Genomic DNA, 17,378 nt, shown 5'->3' on the forward strand with positions numbered 1-17,378 from the left:
TAAAATTCTGAATATAGATGGAGACAGAGTCTAAAGCACATTGTTCCTGGTGTTCCCACAAAGGCAGACCTAGAACTTGAAGCTGCAGTCTCTCAGTGACTGCAGGAGCAGTGACAGGCAGGAAAGGTCCATGGAAATGACCCAAGAAGAGGAGAACTAAAGCTAATTCTTTACAGGCTCCTGATGCCCACTCAAAGGTTTATTTTATTTTATTTTATTTATTTATTTATTTATTTATTTTGCACAAAGAAAACTTTTATTTGCAATAAATAAAGAGATCACAGGGAATGGCTTCCAAAGCCGTGACTCCCTGGTCGTTTTTTTTTTTTTTTTATAAGTTTTATTTATTTATTTTGAGAGCGACAAAGACAGTGAGAGTGGGTAAGGGGCAGAGAGAGGGAGAGAGAGAAGCCCAAGCAGGCTCCATGCTGCCATCAAAGGTTTATTTTAGACACACTGGGTGGTTGTGAAGGTGAAGACAGTCATGCCACACTGGAAAAGACCTTGATCTTGGTTCAGCCAATTATAAACCATGTAACTGGGGAAAATCACAAGTACTCTGAGGCCAAGGACCATTGTAAAGACTATAATGCTCCACATGCATGTGCTAAATACAAATATGCACAGGTTACCAGTATTAGCTACATAACTGACCTCATGTTCAAAAAGTTTCAAGAGGTGATGGCAGAGCATAAACCAAACACAGGGCCTTTCTGAACATGAGGCACCATGTGACCAGGTAGGACGAAGACCCATGAAGCCAGCCCTCGGGTGTTACCATTCCACACATGGGTTCTTTTTGAAACAGGACCTTTGCAACTGCACAGTAGAACCTCCAGAGTACCTTGAACTTGGTAAATATTCAGGAAACACTTAACGACTTACAGAATTGCGTTATAATAAACAGGACGTGGGATCTCATACATTAAGAAGGAATGCTTTCAGTTTACAAAACAAACACTGATTGAAGAGAGAAAGCTTCTAGGGGTACAGTGCCTGCAAAGTAACATGGTAGGAATGTTTTCCCTATTTAACCTTTACACACAATCCTACAAAATAGATATAAAAATCATCTTTTCACAGCTTAAGAAATCAAGGCTCTAAAAAGGTTAAGAAACTTGTCCACAGTTACAGCAGTTTTCTTAAACAGTTTATTAAGTCATCTGATAATATTTCTTGAGCTCTTACTAAGCTCCAGACAGTGTTTAGACACTAGGGATAAACAACAAGACAAAACAACAACCTATCCCTGACCTTGTCCTTGGCCTCCTGGAGTTTATAGTTCGGTCAGGAGAGACAGGCATTCATGAAACAACTTCACTTTAAAAAGAGTAAAATTAATGGGCTTTCTAAACAGAGTTGCCAGATTCAGCAAGTAAAAATACTGGATGCCCAGAGAAATTTAACTTTATATAAACAACAAATAACATTTTAATATAAGTATGTCCCAAGCAATATTTGATTAAGAAAAAGTTTGTTAATCTGAATTCAAATTCACTGAGTAGCCTGTTTTTCTCCAACAACCTTATTTATAAAGAAAAAAGCACCATAAGAGGTGCCTAGGTGGCTCAGTCAGTTCAGTGACCAACTTCGGCTCAGGTCATGATCTCACAGTTCGTGGGTTCGAACCCTAGGTCGGGCTCTGTGCTGACAGCTCAGAACCTGGAGGCCTGCTTCGGATTCCATGTTTCCCTCTCTCTCTACCTCTCTCTTGCTTGCGCTCTCTCTCTCTCTCTCTCTCTAAAAAATAAATAAACTTAAAAAAAATTTTTTTTAAAGAAAAGAAAAGAGCACTGTGAGAGAAGAGAGAATTTTCATCTCCCAAGAGAGGGTTGGGAGGCTGCCCCAGAAAGGGAAGATAACAGAGGTCTGAAGAGCGTAAAGAGTTAATATGGTGAAGGTAGGGTAGAGCAGGCAGTAGGGAGGCTGATGTCTGCAGGTTGCTAAGATGGGAGAGGTCTGGAAGGTAAGCAAAATGAGGTGACAGGCTTAAGCAGGTGCCAGACCATCCAGAGCCTTGAAGGCCATGCTAAGTTGTCAGCCTTTCTGCCACCAGACTAGCCTCTCATATATGCTGCTCCTTCTGCCTATGCTCTTTCTTCTGGGATACCATCTGCATAACTGTCTCCACAGAGTCCTTCCCAACTACCCATCCCACTCACTCCACCTCTGACCCCTACCACAGAAGCTAGTCATCTTTAAGTCTGTCCTGCTAGCTAGAAGGCAAATTCCCTGAGAGTTTCAAGTAGAGACTCAATAAGTACTGAAGAGAACAACACAGCTTACGAAGCTCACGTGCTCTGGGTCCCTGCCACACTGTCATGTACTCATTCAAGTACTCCTGCAAGTGTAGACCTTTAGTGATGACATATAACTCATTTTTCAGAGTTTGATAAACAGCATATTCTGGATCCACCCACAGAACCACTCACTTCAGAGTGTCTAGGATGAAGCCTGTACTTCTCCACTTGAATAAACATGTCAGGGAAGTATGATACACAGGGCGACTAAGAACCATCGGTCTATTTGGCTAATTCATAGGATTTCTAAAGAGCAGCAAACAACAAGAAAAAGCACTTGGTCTGATTAGTCATAAATCCCACTGTGCTCCTGAATTGTAAGAGGGCACAGTGCCATAAGAAGACTAAAGCTCAGTAGTATGGTTCTTAGTTGCCAGTCTTAATCATTTGTAGTACATACTGTCCACAGGAAATGATGCAGCAGGCATGGTATGTACTGGGTGCTCAACAGAAAGTATTTAAAATTTGTCAAGTTAGGGGCACATAGCCAGCTCAGTGGGTGGAACATGCGACTCTGTCTCAGGGTTGTGAGTTCGAGCACCACTCTGGCTGTGGAGATGAGTTAAAAATAGAATCTTTAAACAAAATAAATTTGTCATGTTAAATTCATCTGGATATCTGCTCTACTGAGATTAGTGAACTGAGATTACGATTGTTCAGATCTGGCCTTTGAAAAATGTTTTAGTCCCTAACCCTAATGGCATAACACAAAATCTAACAGATCAATTATTCAACAAAAACAAAGCCCATAGCTCCATGTAAAACTGGAACATATGTTAATAAAAAACACTTTTTATATTCTCCTTATAAGCAAAGTTGAAATTTAAAATATAACTCATCAACGAATAAAGAAGATATGGTCTATATACACAACGGGATATTACTCAACCATAAAAAAAGAATGAAATCTCACCATTTGCAACAACATGGATGTCCCTAACTGGTATAATGCTAAGTGAAATAAGGCAGAGAAAGACAAATACTATATGATTTCACTCAAATGTGGAATTTAAGAAACACAACAAATGAACAAGAGACAAAAAGCAGACTGGTGGTTAATACAGAGAACTGGTGGTTACCAGAGGAGAGGTGGGTGGAAGGATGGGTGAAAGAGGTGAAGGGGATTAAGGGTATACTTATCCTCCGGTGCCTGGATGGCTTAGTCAATTAAGTGCCCGACTCCTGGTTTTGGCTCAGGACATCATAACACGGTTCATGAGTTCGAGCCCCACATCAGGCTCTGTGCTGATGGTGTGGATCCTGCTTGGGATTCTTTCTCTCTCCCTCTCTCTCTGCCTCTCCTTTGCTCACTCACTCTCTCTTGCTCGCTCTCAAAATAAATAAATAAACTTTTTAAAATGTTTAAGAAGTATACTTATGATGAGCACTGAGTAATGTAGAAAAAATTGTATGAATCACTGTGTCATACACCTGAAACTAATATAACATTGTATGTTAATTACTTATACTGGAATCGAGCTTATTTTAAATAAAAGTCATCATATATTTCTGTATTTCACAGAGGGAAAGATTAGACCCAGAAAGTACCACCCCATCCAATCCACTGCTCTCCTTTTATTTCATTTTCTTCAGCTCTTCCCAGCGGGGGAAGACATGGTGGTACGCAACTAGCACCCGTGTCCTCGATTACAAGGGGTGTTTGTGATAAAAGCAAATGGTGCCGTTACACCCCATTAAGACATATTCCCAGCAAGGATTAAAATAATAATATGCCCTCCCCCACTTTGCTATTTCAGCTGCATCAAATAAGGAAGCTCCAAATCCAATTCACTGCAACATTTACACTGGCTCAATAGGGCTGGAATTGAAAAAGACAAATCAAAACCAAAAACAATTTAGCAATGTTGTACCAAAACTGCACACAGACAGGGAGGCTGCCTCTCTTAGGTTTACTGACAGACTTAATCTAAATGACGAGTTTGTGTTTAAATGGGTAATGATAATACATGCTGTAGACCCTGGGTCAGACAAAACCCACAGCAAAAGGAACCAAGAAGCCCTGGTGAATCATAGCTTTCCCTTGATACAGGGTGCAGAATAAAAAGGGCATTTTGACCTTAACCATTCATAGATACCTACCACTATGTATGAGTCACATGAGTAACAGCATTGTGAAGAGCTAGGAAGGCATTTTGACAAATCAGAAGTTTTTATTCTTGAAATATATCATCAACAAGTTTACATTAGAGTAAGACTTAATCTCCCTAATTATGGGAAGTGGATTTTCCGGGACTTGTGGTCACATGATCTATTGCACATTGTGATACCCTTTGTGATAATCTTAAGGGTGGAAACTGCTTCCTGTTGTCTGAGGCACCTTCCACACTTAAGGAATATGACTGGGTTAACAGTGAGTAGAATTTTTACCTACTAGCTCTTAGGCTAGACTGCTGCTCAGACCAAAGATGCTACTTTTACTGTCACTGGGTCATGAAAAATAAATTCACTTTCTCTATTACATTACCAAAGACACTCAGATGTAATCCAGAGCTTTTTTTTTTTTTCCTCCCCTTCTCCAGACAGCAGCTAATGGCATCTGATTTTATAGAAGACTGTTAGGAAAAGTCTATTGTCTGCGTTTGCGGACACTGAAGGCTAAATTTCATTAAAGGAACAGCACTGGTGAATGTCTTCAGAATTTTTAAAAAGATAAAATTAAAGGGACTGTGTTTCATAATATTTTCCATTCATAGAGAATTTGTAGGCCCAAGGCTCTCTAAGACCATCATCTTTCGTCCTCAAAACAACTTTGTAAGAAGAGCTAGTCTGAGCTATTTTTCACACTTCCCAAATGTGCAGGGTGAACCCAAGAGGGTAAGTCACCTGTCTCAGGTGACAGAATACTTGGGAAAGGGGGGACTAGGATTTCTGCCTCTGGCCTCTTTGATGACTGCTTCTCCGTTTTCCTCCTTCCTTCCCTCCACCTCCCTGCTTTGAATCCTTTTGACATGTATGTTGCAGATTTGGACTCACTCTGCAAAGCCAATAGAAAAACCTTTGCCATGAGGTCTCCAGAAAGTGGGGTCTTTTTAAAAATAGTAATAAAATGAAATATGGATTGGGCTTCTTATTTTATACCGGGATTATGCTTTCCGAGTACTGTTTCTAACACACAATTTGATGTCATAGAAGAGGAACGCGGCACATCGTTTCGTAGGCCATTCTCAAGCCCCACTTAGAGGCCTGGTCTCCTGACAAAACTGCGGAGGAATGGGGAAGGAACGGGTGCGCCCTACCGAATCTCATGAACCTCAACGTCGAAGCTTTCGCAGGAAACCCTGCCGCGAGCACGAGGCCTTTCGGAGCCTCCCGGAACGTGCCACAGAAAAACAAGAGAACGACAAAGAGATTAGTGCCAAATTCTTTTCCAGGATTCAGGCTAAGAATTAAATTGAAACAACTTTCTCGCGCTGTCAGTCAACTCAGTATTTAGGAACGGGGTCTAGCAAGAGGGGAGGCCCTCGGGACATCCCTGTTGCGGCGCCTCAAAAGACGCCCCATCTTTTCGATCCCCCCGGGGAGAGCCTGGCGGCTGCGGAGCCTTCCCGGCACTGCGGCGCCCAGGGGAGNTGTGTATCTGCTGCGGGGTGCCAGCTGCCCTACAAGTTCATCACCGTATTCCGCAGTCTTCGTGGGTCCAGCCCCGAGGGGTCCCCGCGACAAGCCGGAGAAAAGTCTTCCCAGTTCTAGAACCCAGGCGGAGGGGAAAGCGTCTGCTAATTGAAGAGTCAAATGGGCCGGGTGATTGCCGCCACAGCCCTCACCACCACCTGCAATGACCCCGGGAGCTTGTTTACGGGTGATAGCCCCTCTCCCTCAACGAGCCTCAAGCCAGTAGGTCTATTTGGCCGCACCTGGAGCACAGTAGGCGCTCAGCAGGTTTTTGCTGAATGAAGGCGTAGCGTCAGTAGAGAAGTGCGGCACTTACAAACAGCCCCAGCCCCGAGGGATTCCCTGTTCGCCATCCCTCTCCGGTTCTCGCGCACCCGGCTTCGGGGACTTCCGTGGAACAGCTGTTTAAAGACCAGGCGTTTCTTCCAGGCTGCCCCAGCGCCCGCTGCGGCTCCCTCCGCCCTCCCTCCACCCGCGCGTCTGCAGAGGGATCCCCGCCGAAAAGTTGAGCCCCAAAACTGGGGTCGGGGTACAGGATGGCCATCCCGCTGGGGGCTCAGACCTGCTTGTTTTGATTCAGACTCCCCCTCGCCGTCCAACCACGTTAAGCCAACTACCGGGGAGGTCCCCACGGAAGGCGGGCGCGGCTCTCGAATCCCCGCGGCCGCTCACCCGCCTACCCGGGGATCCGGACTAAAGTGCGGCCGCCTTCCCTGACCTATCCTGGGCAGCCGGGGGTCACTCCATCTGCTTTACCGCGAATTCCCCGATCCCGCTCCAGCAGAGGCGACCGGCGGGGCAGCACCAGGCACCTGCAACCTCTTCCTCCGGGGCACACGGGGCGAAGTTGCGCTTCTACGAGGCAGCAAAAAGTTCCCCACGCTGCAGCGCTCGGCTCCCGGTCGGGAAGGGAAATGGGGCGGCGGCGGGAATCCCCGCCACCACTGCCGGGGTCCCTCACTCACCGCTCCAGACGCCTGGGACCCCCCGCCCTAGGTGGTGTCAGCGCCGCAGCTGCCGCCGCGCGGGCGTCTCTTGCGCTCTCTCTGGGGCCGCCTCCGTCTGCCACTCTCGCCTGCAGCGCGCGGAGTGGTGACTCCACTGAGCGTGTCAGCGACGAAAGGAGGGGCGGGAAAGTGGCTCCGGGCTTGCACGCTGCGGTCCTCCTCCCCCTCCTCCGCCTGCGCCTCCTCCCCGCGGTGCTGCAGTGCCGGGCGGCGGCTCGGCGAGAGTACGAGCGGTGCGCAGGGAGGGAGTCACCGCGCGCGGGGGAGGCTGGAGCGGCGCACGACTCCGTGCGGGGCGGGCTGCCTGGCTCGGGGGAGTCCGGGTGCTGAAGCTTTGCTGCAGCGTGGGCTTGCGGGGAGGGAGGGACCACCCCCAAGTGGCAAGTACCTTGGGAGGAGTCAGGGCTCCGAGTTTGCAGCGGGGGATAAGAAAGGGGCGCCAGTCCTTAATTGGTCACTGAGTGTGACTCTGCGTGGTGCACTGGGGGCGGCGCCCCTAGCCTGGTCCCGCGAGACCACAAGGAATTCTGAGTGCTGGACCTAGCTGGTGCAACGGGAGACAGGGTCTGCCCCATTTGTCTGGGGCTGGGACTGACCTGTTAACGTCAGCTGGGCTCCCAGGGAGCCACCTGGCAGGGCTTAAATTGACGAGTCCCATAACCCTCCGCCTCCACGCTGGCATGCAGGTGGAGTGGAAACTTGGGGCTCGGCAAGAGCAAACAAGAAGAAACTTTGCTGGGTGTTTGGGGTTTCCCTAATGCCAGGTGGGGCCAGACAGCTCTACCCGCAGGCAGACACTGAAAGTGGCCGAATATTTTAAAAGGAGGAGGCACGGGAATTCTGCTGGTATCCTCAATAACAGTGGTGTGCTGGAGACCCTGACTCAAGCTTCTCCATTTCGGAGCAGTGGGCTTCTGCAGCTCCAGGAAACCGACCCTGGCGAAGCCTTTCCGGAGGCTGGCGCCGCCACCCCGCGGCAGCAGAGGAGGGCGTTGCCTTCCGCGGGCCTCGGGCGGCTGAGCCTCGACACTCCCCAGCCTCCCCACCCCCTGTCTCGAGCACTTCCACCCAGACACTGCGAGAAGCTGGGCTTCCCCAAGTCCCTGACCTGCCAGCTCCGCGCTCACGTGCAACCAATGCAGAGTGGGAAGGGGCTGCCCTGGGGGGGTGTCCTCCTTAGTATCACTGCCCTCGTGATGGGTGACCCCAAGCAAGACAAAGCACAGCTCCCGAGCAGGATGCAGTGGGTGGAACTCTCTCTCCCTTTCTTTCCCTTTCTCTCCCTTTCTCTCCCTCTCTCTCTCTCTCTCTCTCTCTCTCTCTCTCTCACACACACACACACACACACACACACACACACACACTCTTTATCCCCATGTGCTCTATTCGTGGATGATTGAATAGATCAGTTGGTGGACATAAATGTAAATATTCCGTGTACTTGTGCCCGAAAGAAGAGATACCAGGGCATCTCAGGCAGCCTCCTGCGCAGAGGAGCTGGTGGGGATGAGGTGGCTCAACCCTGAGCGGTGTTGTAAGGACGGCTTTCTGGCTTGGTTTGTGTCACTGTACATAATACTGTGGAGAGAAATGGAGACAATACTTGGCTGATAACTTTCCCTTCTCTCCATCTCAAGCACTCAAGAACTCAGATTGCCGTGTCAAACCTACACTTGCTTTGCTATATGGGTCTTTGAAAACCTGTCTGGGTCTTGTTTGGGTTAAAGACTTTGCAGTTTGCAACCATATGTGGTGTTGTAAAGTGGTCAGGAAACAAGACAATTAGGGAATGTGATATTTGCATTTAATGAGCCCTTCTGCATAAACAAATTATTTAAATTAAATAACTAGGCTAAAAGTACTGTGTTGTTACCATGAGAAGGAAGCTGTACCCCACAAGAATGCCTAAAACTCTAGCATTGGAAATAAATTATGAAACTTAAAAACTCATAATTCTTATCCAGATTGCCTGTGTATTATTTCTAAAACGTTGAGCTCTCAACTGCANTCCATCTCAAGCACTCAAGAACTCAGATTGCCGTGTCAAACCTACACTTGCTTTGCTATATGGGTCTTTGAAAACCTGTCTGGGTCTTGTTTGGGTTAAAGACTTTGCAGTTTGCAACCATATGTGGTGTTGTAAAGTGGTCAGGAAACAAGACAATTAGGGAATGTGATATTTGCATTTAATGAGCCCTTCTGCATAAACAAATTTAAATTAAATAACTATTTAGGCTAAAAGTACTGTGTTGTTACCATGAGAAGGAAGCTGTACCCCACAAGAATGCCTAAAAATCTAGCATTGGAAATAAATTATGAAACTTAAAAACTCATAATTCTTATCCAGATTGCCTGTGTATTATTTCTAAAACGTTGAGCTCTCAACTGCAGAATGTGCTGGTCATGTCACTGAGTTCCCAAAGGGGCAGACACCCTCTTGAGAACCTTCCCCCAAATGTCACACAATAAAGGATTATTTCTCCAATGAGAGAAGTTCAGAAAACCATGAATGGTCAACGTGCTTTGTGCTATGCTATCTCTTCCTTGAATCATTTTCCTGTGCCATCCATGGAAGGTATTTAAAGAAGTGTATCAATTTTTCTAGCTGCCAAGCTTTCCTGTCTTGACGCAGTTGAAGCCAGCAGCTCCTATAAGAAAATTCCCAATTGTGTGTTTGCAAGACAGGTCCGATGTAAGACTGTCCTGTGTTGGGGGACATTTTTTAAATTTAATGTTTATTTTTGAGTACAAGAGGGGGAGGGGCAGAGAGAGAGGGAGAGACAGATCTGACGCAGGCTCCAAGCTATCAGCACAGAGCCAAACCCATCATGACCTTGAGATCCTGACCTGAGCTGAAGTCAGTTGCTTAACTGACTGAGACACCCACAGGTTCTAAAGGGGACAGTATTTTAATGCTGTGTCTTTAGAAGACAACAAGTATTTTCTCATGATGATGGGATGTGTAGGTTCTTCAGCCTGCCCCCCAAAGCTGCTCTCATTTTAGGGTCCCACCTGGTGTACCCCTTGGCCCCAGGCCTACTGGAGCCAGCACTCAGTATAGTCTTCTTCACATCTTCATTATAAGGACATGGTTTTTTTTTCTCTTAAAAACACTTGTCTTGTAGGAGCTGATGGAGGGTAAAGGGGACACTGGCCCTGTCCCCACAAAATCCCAGTGCTCTGAAGTGGCTACCCTTCTACCTATCTCGAATTTTATTCCTCAGTGCAGTGTCTGCTCATCATGCTAGAAAGTAAGCCATTAAACACACCTAAGGAACATTAAAGATCTGTCTTCACATCTGCAAAGTAGATTCAACAAAAATAATTCATACTAAGTACAGACACTGTGGTGCTTACATTTGGTAACATAACAAGAAGCACCGTACCTAGCACATAGTGGGCAGAGAATAAATGTTAATACCCCTTCCCTTTTTAATAGCTAGAGTGAAGTTTTCCCAAGTCTGTGCCCTGGAGTGCTAGTCCTAGAAGATATTCCTACAGGCTCAGGGTAGCAAACAACTGGCTTCCAGAACAGAGACCTTGAGAAAGTTTCACACAGTTGAACCAAGGCTACACCATTCCGGTTTTCCTCACCTTCATCATTAGGGGGTCAGTAAGGAGGCACGGACACCCTTCTTAGCCCCAGTGCTAACATTGGTAGGTCTTGAGTCTACCAATGTTAATCTCATTAAGCTCTTGATTCCTATTTATATTGGCCCTTTTCCCCTATCCAGCTCCTGAAACTTTCTGTTTTGGCCTTCTGGAATGCACAACCCACCACTCGCAAAATGCTCTGTATCTGCAGCCTCTTCTCTGAAGGTCCCCTTCATTTCCTGCTGTGATTCTTCCCTGAGAGAGGCTGCTTCCACAACCTTCTCAAGTGATGGGTGTTTTTTTTTCTTCTCTAGATCTTGTATCACTGTGTCAGGAGGTAAGAAGGTGTTTTTTTTTTCTTCTCTAGATCTTGTATCACTGTGTCAGGAGGTAAGAAGGTGTTTTTTTTTTCTTCTCTAGATCTTGTATCACTGTGTCAGGAGGTAAGAAGGTGGTCTTTTTCTCATTCCTCACTGCTACATTGTACATCCCTTCTCCCTAAACCAGTAGCTTTAAATCTCCCGTCATCAGGCTATTTTACACTTTAAATCATGTCACCATGCTCAGACCTCCAAGTCACTCTGCACCTTTCCTCACAACGTAAGCTCCTAATTCAAGGTCACTCCATAAACATTAATCCTACCTTAATCCTCACAAATTTAATGCACAAAGATGCTCATTCCAACCAGGAATTCAACTGAATTCAACTACAAATTCCGTTTAATGTTGGGCTGGTAATTTCCCAGGGCCCTGGAAGAAATAAAGGCAATTACTTCCTGGAGGAGCTCTCCTTCATCCCAAACTTCAAAAAACTTCCCTCAGATAAGTTTTTAGCAAAATCTAGTAAATGATGAAGCACGCAAAACAACTAAACACAAAAGGAAGAATGGCACCATGAAGGAGCATCAGCAGATTTAACAGAAGAAACCTACATCCTTCCTCATAAAAAGACTTCAGATTTTGGAATTTCTAGTCATGATTCTTCTTTTACTTGAAGAAAAATAAAAGACAAACTGATAAATATTTGCAATAGGAAACTATAAGGAATAGACAATCACATTTGAAAAAGTTCCAAATCAACCTTCTGTCCAACTCTACCGGCTGTCTTACCAACATACAATCCAACTTCCACACACATATACATACCTTCTTCCTTTAAGAACCTTGATTTTATGTAGAGATCAAGCTTTTTAAATTGTACACATATATTTAGCAAAACAGTTTTACACAGACTGCTAAAACCACATTTCTTCAAATTTTACAGAAGGGCGGGGCTCCTGCGTGGCTTAGTCGGTTAAGTGTCCGACTTTCGCTTAGGTCATAATCTCGCGGTTCGTGGGTTCGAGCCCCGCGTCGGGCTCTGTGCTGACTGCCAGCTCAGAGCCTGGAGCCTGTTTCAGTCTGTGACTCCCTCTCTCTCTGACCCTCCCCTGCTCACACTGTCTCTCTCTCTCTCTCTCTCTCCTAGAAATAAATAAAACAGTAAAAAAAATAGTCTATCAAATTTTAGACTGTGTCTTGAAATTCGTATCATTGCACAACCAAATCTAACTCCTGACTAGATGGATTACGTTTTGTTTAGAGTTTAAAGCCTTAATGGTGGGCCATCTGGGCGGCTCAGCTCATTAAGCATCTAACTTTGGCTCAGGACATGATCTCACCCTCTGTGAGTTCGAACCCCACAGCCAGGCTCTGTGCTGACAGCTCAGAGCCTGGATCCTGCTTTGGATTCTGTGTCTCCCTCTCTCTCTGCTCCTCCCCTGCTTGCACTCTCTCTCACTCTCTCTCTCTCAAAAAATAAACCTTAAAGAAAGTAAAGCCTAATGGCAGTAATCATTATTATGATTAATAATACTGACTTAAAAACAAATTCAAAAAATAATTAAAATTAAATTTAATATGATCTCAGATGCCCGTAAGGAAAGGTGTGCCTGATTTGGAGGAGTTTTTGATATGTCCAAATAATGTCCTTCTTGGAACTTCTGTGACGCTGGGGTCATGAGTCATCAGTCTGAGTCAGACTGTCTGCCGGATACCTTGCATGCTACCAATCTCCTTTAGTCGCTGACCAGGTCTTCTAAGATCTATAAAAAAAAATTATAAAGTTGAAGTGTATACTTTTCTTCCTCGCTTCTGGATAGACTTCCTTTCCTCACAGCTGAAAGCATTCTTATACGTCCACTCTCCCCAACTCTAAAAGACTATCTGGCACATAGAAGATTCTCCACAAATGTCTCCTAATTTAAACAGAACTGTCTGTCGAGTTCATTTCTGTTGAGAAAACAAGAAAGATATCTTCATCTGTTGGTGCCCAGATCTTGGAGGTGTTTAGCAAATAGTTGCTTAAAGCCAGAATGGCTTCAGGATCTTCGTAAGCAAATGGGAAGCTTTCAGAGTCCAGATGGAAGGCTGAGAATTAAAAAAAAAAAAATAGCTCAGTGAAAACTCAGATCCCAGAAGAATCTTTCTGCTCAGACTGCCAGGGAAGAAATTGCCCTAGGCAGGGTCAAGAAATGAGAACCTGAAGAGGTCTCTAGCTTCCCCTGGTGGCTCCGAGGGAACAGTAACATAGGAGTCTGTGCTAGGGCAGAGACCAGGAAGAGAGTAGAAATGTCCATGAGAGACATTCATTGGCAAAGAAAAGCAGACTGTGATGTCTGGAAAACATTCCTGTTAGGAAGGAGAGAGATGGGGGCACCTGGGTGGCTCAGTCGGTTAAGCATCTGACTTCAGCTCAGGTCATGATCTCATGGTTTGTGGGTTCGAGCCTCGCATCGGGCTCTGTGCTGACATCTCAGAGCCTGGAACCTGCTTCAGATTCTATGTCTCCCTCCCTCTCTGACCCTCCCCTGCTCACACTGTCTCTCTCTCTCTCAGAAATAAATTAAAGAAAATTTTTAATTAAAAAAGAAAGGAAGGAGAGAGATGAATTAAAGGAAACTAATCTGTTCAGGGCTATGTCTTGGGTATACTCTATGGGCCCATAATTGTCTCTCTCTGTATAGTTTGCTCCCTGTATCTGCATGTCTAGAATAAAGTAGATTTGTCACTTAGAAAATGTCTAACCTCCGTGCATGTGACTAATGATAAGACACAGAGGGGAGATTGTGGTCCTGAGGTCTCAGTCCCAGGAAGAGGAGTCCCTGATATCTGAGTGGCAAAGAAAAGTGGACATATGGTCCACACCACCTCACATGACATATGGTGTCCCAGCCATTAGTTTAGAGATGCCCAGGAGAAGCACAGCTGTGAGAAAGAAACTCACCCACTTCCAAATCTCTCAGGGACTGTATAGTGTCTGAAAAAAGTATAAATGCTTCAGCCTGTCCATGTCTCATGTCATTGCCCATTAGAGAGACTTCAGCACAGAGGAAGCATTGAATCATGAGGTGGCCAGGATGACTTGGCCATTCTCTGACCTCAGCCATCCTACTGCTTGCACAATGGGCCTGGAGAACCATCAATCAATGAAGGGAATTTTTGGTGGGATAATACCCAGTTGGCCATAGTGATAACCAATTCATTTAACCAACAAGCTACTAACTTTCTTCCTTTCCTTATTTCACCTCCTGACCCACTCACTATACTTCATGGGATGGATTCTCCAGTAATCAAACCCTAAACCCAAACTGAGACAACCATTGTGCAAAGCTGGACAAAGTCAGCTCCGATCTACACTCTAACAGCTTTTAGGTTCTATTTTGCCTATAGCTTCATCACTTATCAGCTTAGTTATAAGCATTCTGTCTCATTTCCTGAAGCGCCACAGCCTTTGAAAGCCCACAGACTCACTAATGCGATGTTTTCCATGTGAGAGGTACTAAATACATTTTGAGTAATTGTTCAAACATTTAATTAATGTTCTACATTTCTTCTTGAACTCCTCTTTCCAAAATGAGACTTATCAAGGGCCTTTCTATAGGAGGGACTTACAGCTTCAAATTTTGCATTGCTTGAGAAACCTCAAGCATTGTAATAGTTTTAAGTGGACTTAGATTAAAATACACACACACACACACACACACACACTCACACACATTCACACATACCACACTTTTTGTGGCAAAAGTAATCTCTCTGAAATTCTTCCTGCTCTTTTTCTTTCAGGGACTTCTGCTGCTCGAAGCTCTCTAATAACTTTATGGATCATCTGTATCTAAATGACTTATAGCTCAAATCTGAATATTCCCATAGGAATATTCAGGAATATACCACAGGTTTGTTAATACATTAAATTATATTAAATTATTCTCCTGCTCAAGGGAGAATTATTGTTCCCATGTTCAGAATTTGTCTTGTATAATCTTCCTCTCCAAATTAGCATTCTAAAACTCAGCTTTCCTATTTTAATAATAGACATGCTGATTTCTCTATATGATCTAACTATTAAAAATGCATGTAGTAAGCTCTCAGGAAGTTAGACTCACATCTATTTTTGGCATGATCCATAAGTATTGGTGCTGACCAACTTTTGGGCTACAATTTGTTTTTTTCTATAAAGAGGTAGCAACACAATGAATGTTAATAATGGAAACAGTATTAATAGTCTAATTCATGTTTTCTCTTGCTTTACATCTAGACTAAAGCTATTCCTTGCTGATAAAAATATTTTTGAACTACCCATGCCTTTGCTCCACTCTCAACTTCAACAAGAGTTTCCTGGGTGCCATATTAACCATTTCCTGCATAATAAGACATCCAATGTGGACATTTGATCTCCCTTACTCAAACTGAAGCTCATTTATGTGTTCAGTGGTAGTCCAGAATTAAAGTTTCTTTAATCTTGATGGATTAGGGGAAGCTTAGTGTCTCTCCCCCATACACGCTAGGGATTCTCTTTAAATCCCAAGAGAACAGCTTCCCACCTTCACTACTGATGAAAATTCAAATCACGCTCATCCCAGGGTATTGTTAATTCCAAGGGAGGGAATAGGAAGTCTTATTTTGGCATAAGGACTAAGCTATAGTTTACCAAAAGTTCAGTGTTTGGGGTGATGAGGCACCTGCATCCTCTCTGACATGCTGAGAAAGAAGCTTCTTGCCTTCTTTTCACTTCCTTTTCATTCATCCCACAAAAGGCAGAGTCAGGTTCCTACAGGGCACCTTAAAAGTATGGTGGGCCTCATTTTGTCCCTCTGACTGACCACCTCAGAGGTCACCTTAATGCTGTGAAATTCCTGTTTCCAAAAGAAGTAAAGTCATTTCTAAAAGAAGAAAGTAATTTCTAAAGACTTTCTGGAGATGTAGGCTCAGAGATCCCTTGGAAGAACAGAAATCAGGCCAGGATTTCTATTAAAGAGGTCCCCCAAATCACACTTTTTTTTGGTTTTCCCAGACAATGCAGGAATGGTACAGAAGTGTATAAAGAATATTCCAGACCATTGGTTCTCAGAATACTCCATGAAGAGGTTTCCTTGGCATGTCATCCCGATAGGTTAAGACCAAGAGTCACAGAACACAATGTTCACAAGATACCAGAAGATGGCTGTAACTTAACAGACAGGCCAAATGTCATCTTGGTAAAATACAATTTTCAAGGCCACCTTCCATGCATCACCTTTCCAGAAGAAGACAAGATCCAGACACCCTAGGACAAAGAGCTCATAGGTCAGTGGGAATGAGCAGTGGTCTTAGAGGCTACTATGCTGAGACCTCAGATTCCTGGAGAAGGCAGGACTCCATATTCTTATTTACAAAGAATATAAGGATTCTCATCTGGAAAAAAGGATACTGAAGTGCCACCATCAGAAGTTGCTATATGTACTCTTGCAGAGGGCCTTGGTCCCAGGGACAGTAGACATTTGGCAGGTAAAATAAGGCCTACTAGGTAGGAGACCAAAGGCACAGTTGTCTCTCTGGTTGGCAACTCCTCTTCATCTTAGCTGGAAACATCTGCATGTAAGGAAAGGCACTTGTTGAAAATCAGAACAAGGGCAGCAAGTTGACAAAACTCTGCTTAGAACACAGGCAGGTGGGCAGCAGAGATCTAACACGAGTTCAGGTTGGTGAAATCCCCCAGGAACCCAGGGCGCCATGCCTGGTCTTCTCTGCTAGGATGAAAGATGCCTAGCATCCTCAATGCAGGCTGGGACCCTATGGCCCTGGGCTGGTCTTGGATGTGAGGCAGGACTGGACTGGGTTCCAAGCTGTGGAGCATGGAGAGTGACATGAGCGACAGCTTCCAGGAATGAAGCCAAGGTGACAAGCTAGCAAACTGAGACAATAATCCAAAAGAGCTATACAGAGCTTGAATCCAGATATGAGACCTGTGATGACGTAGGGTCTGCAAACAACAGAAAATGAAGGTGAGACTAATTTGCACCAAAAAAAAATGTGAGAGATTAGAAGGAAAGTGAGTCAATCAGAACCACAGGAAGAAGAGCCAGGTCTGGGAAAGACAGGAGCCAGGAGATGGCTGAACTCTGAGTAGCTCCTTTTAGGGCTCCGTCTTCTGAATGATTCACCTGCCTCTGCCTTTAGCCCTTGTGTCACCAGCCTGGTATTCTCAGGAGAGTCTGAAGGGCCCAACCTGGAGCACTCGACACGTGGAGGGCTGGGCCAAGGGCACCCTGATGGACACGCCCACGAGGACCCCAGGGAATGTGAGAAAGGGCCACTTGGCAACAGGAGAGTAGGACGTGGCTCTTAGGGGAAGGGCTGTGTGGTCCTGTGCAAGACAAAACAAGGAATATCCAATTCAGGGCAACTGAATGACCGAGGACTTGACCAATGCCAAGGGCTTGAATGGAAGGTAGAGAGTGCAAGGTAGAAGGCCATTTGAGGCAAGCGTCATTCTACAGATTTTTACAGCCACAGCTGGGTATGAGGATGGAGCAATGAAGGG

At 45.1% G+C, this 17,378-nt stretch overlaps 1 protein-coding gene and 1 long non-coding RNA gene across 2 annotated transcripts in view; both read right to left on the reverse strand.

Moving 5' to 3' along the window:
* The window catches only part of SV2C (synaptic vesicle glycoprotein 2C), a 205,195-nt gene extending 198,224 nt beyond the window's left edge, over positions 1-6,971 (reverse strand). Inside the window, exon 1 of the mRNA XM_077759913.1 lies at positions 6,899-6,971. The gene's annotated coding sequence lies outside the window, so the exon portion shown is untranslated. The remainder of the gene's footprint in view (positions 1-6,898) is intronic.
* Positions 6,972-12,404: 5,433 nt separating this feature from the next.
* The window catches only part of LOC144228031 (uncharacterized), a 46,459-nt gene continuing 41,485 nt past the window's right edge, over positions 12,405-17,378 (reverse strand). The window contains exon 4 of the long non-coding RNA XR_013334099.1: positions 12,405-12,618. This is a non-coding gene — a long non-coding RNA (uncharacterized LOC144228031). The remainder of the gene's footprint in view (positions 12,619-17,378) is intronic.

This window comes from Crocuta crocuta, unplaced genomic scaffold (genome assembly GCF_008692635.1).
Source record: "Crocuta crocuta isolate KB4526 unplaced genomic scaffold, BGI_CrCroc_1.0 scaffold162, whole genome shotgun sequence".
Taxonomy (NCBI): Eukaryota; Metazoa; Chordata; class Mammalia; order Carnivora; family Hyaenidae; genus Crocuta; species Crocuta crocuta.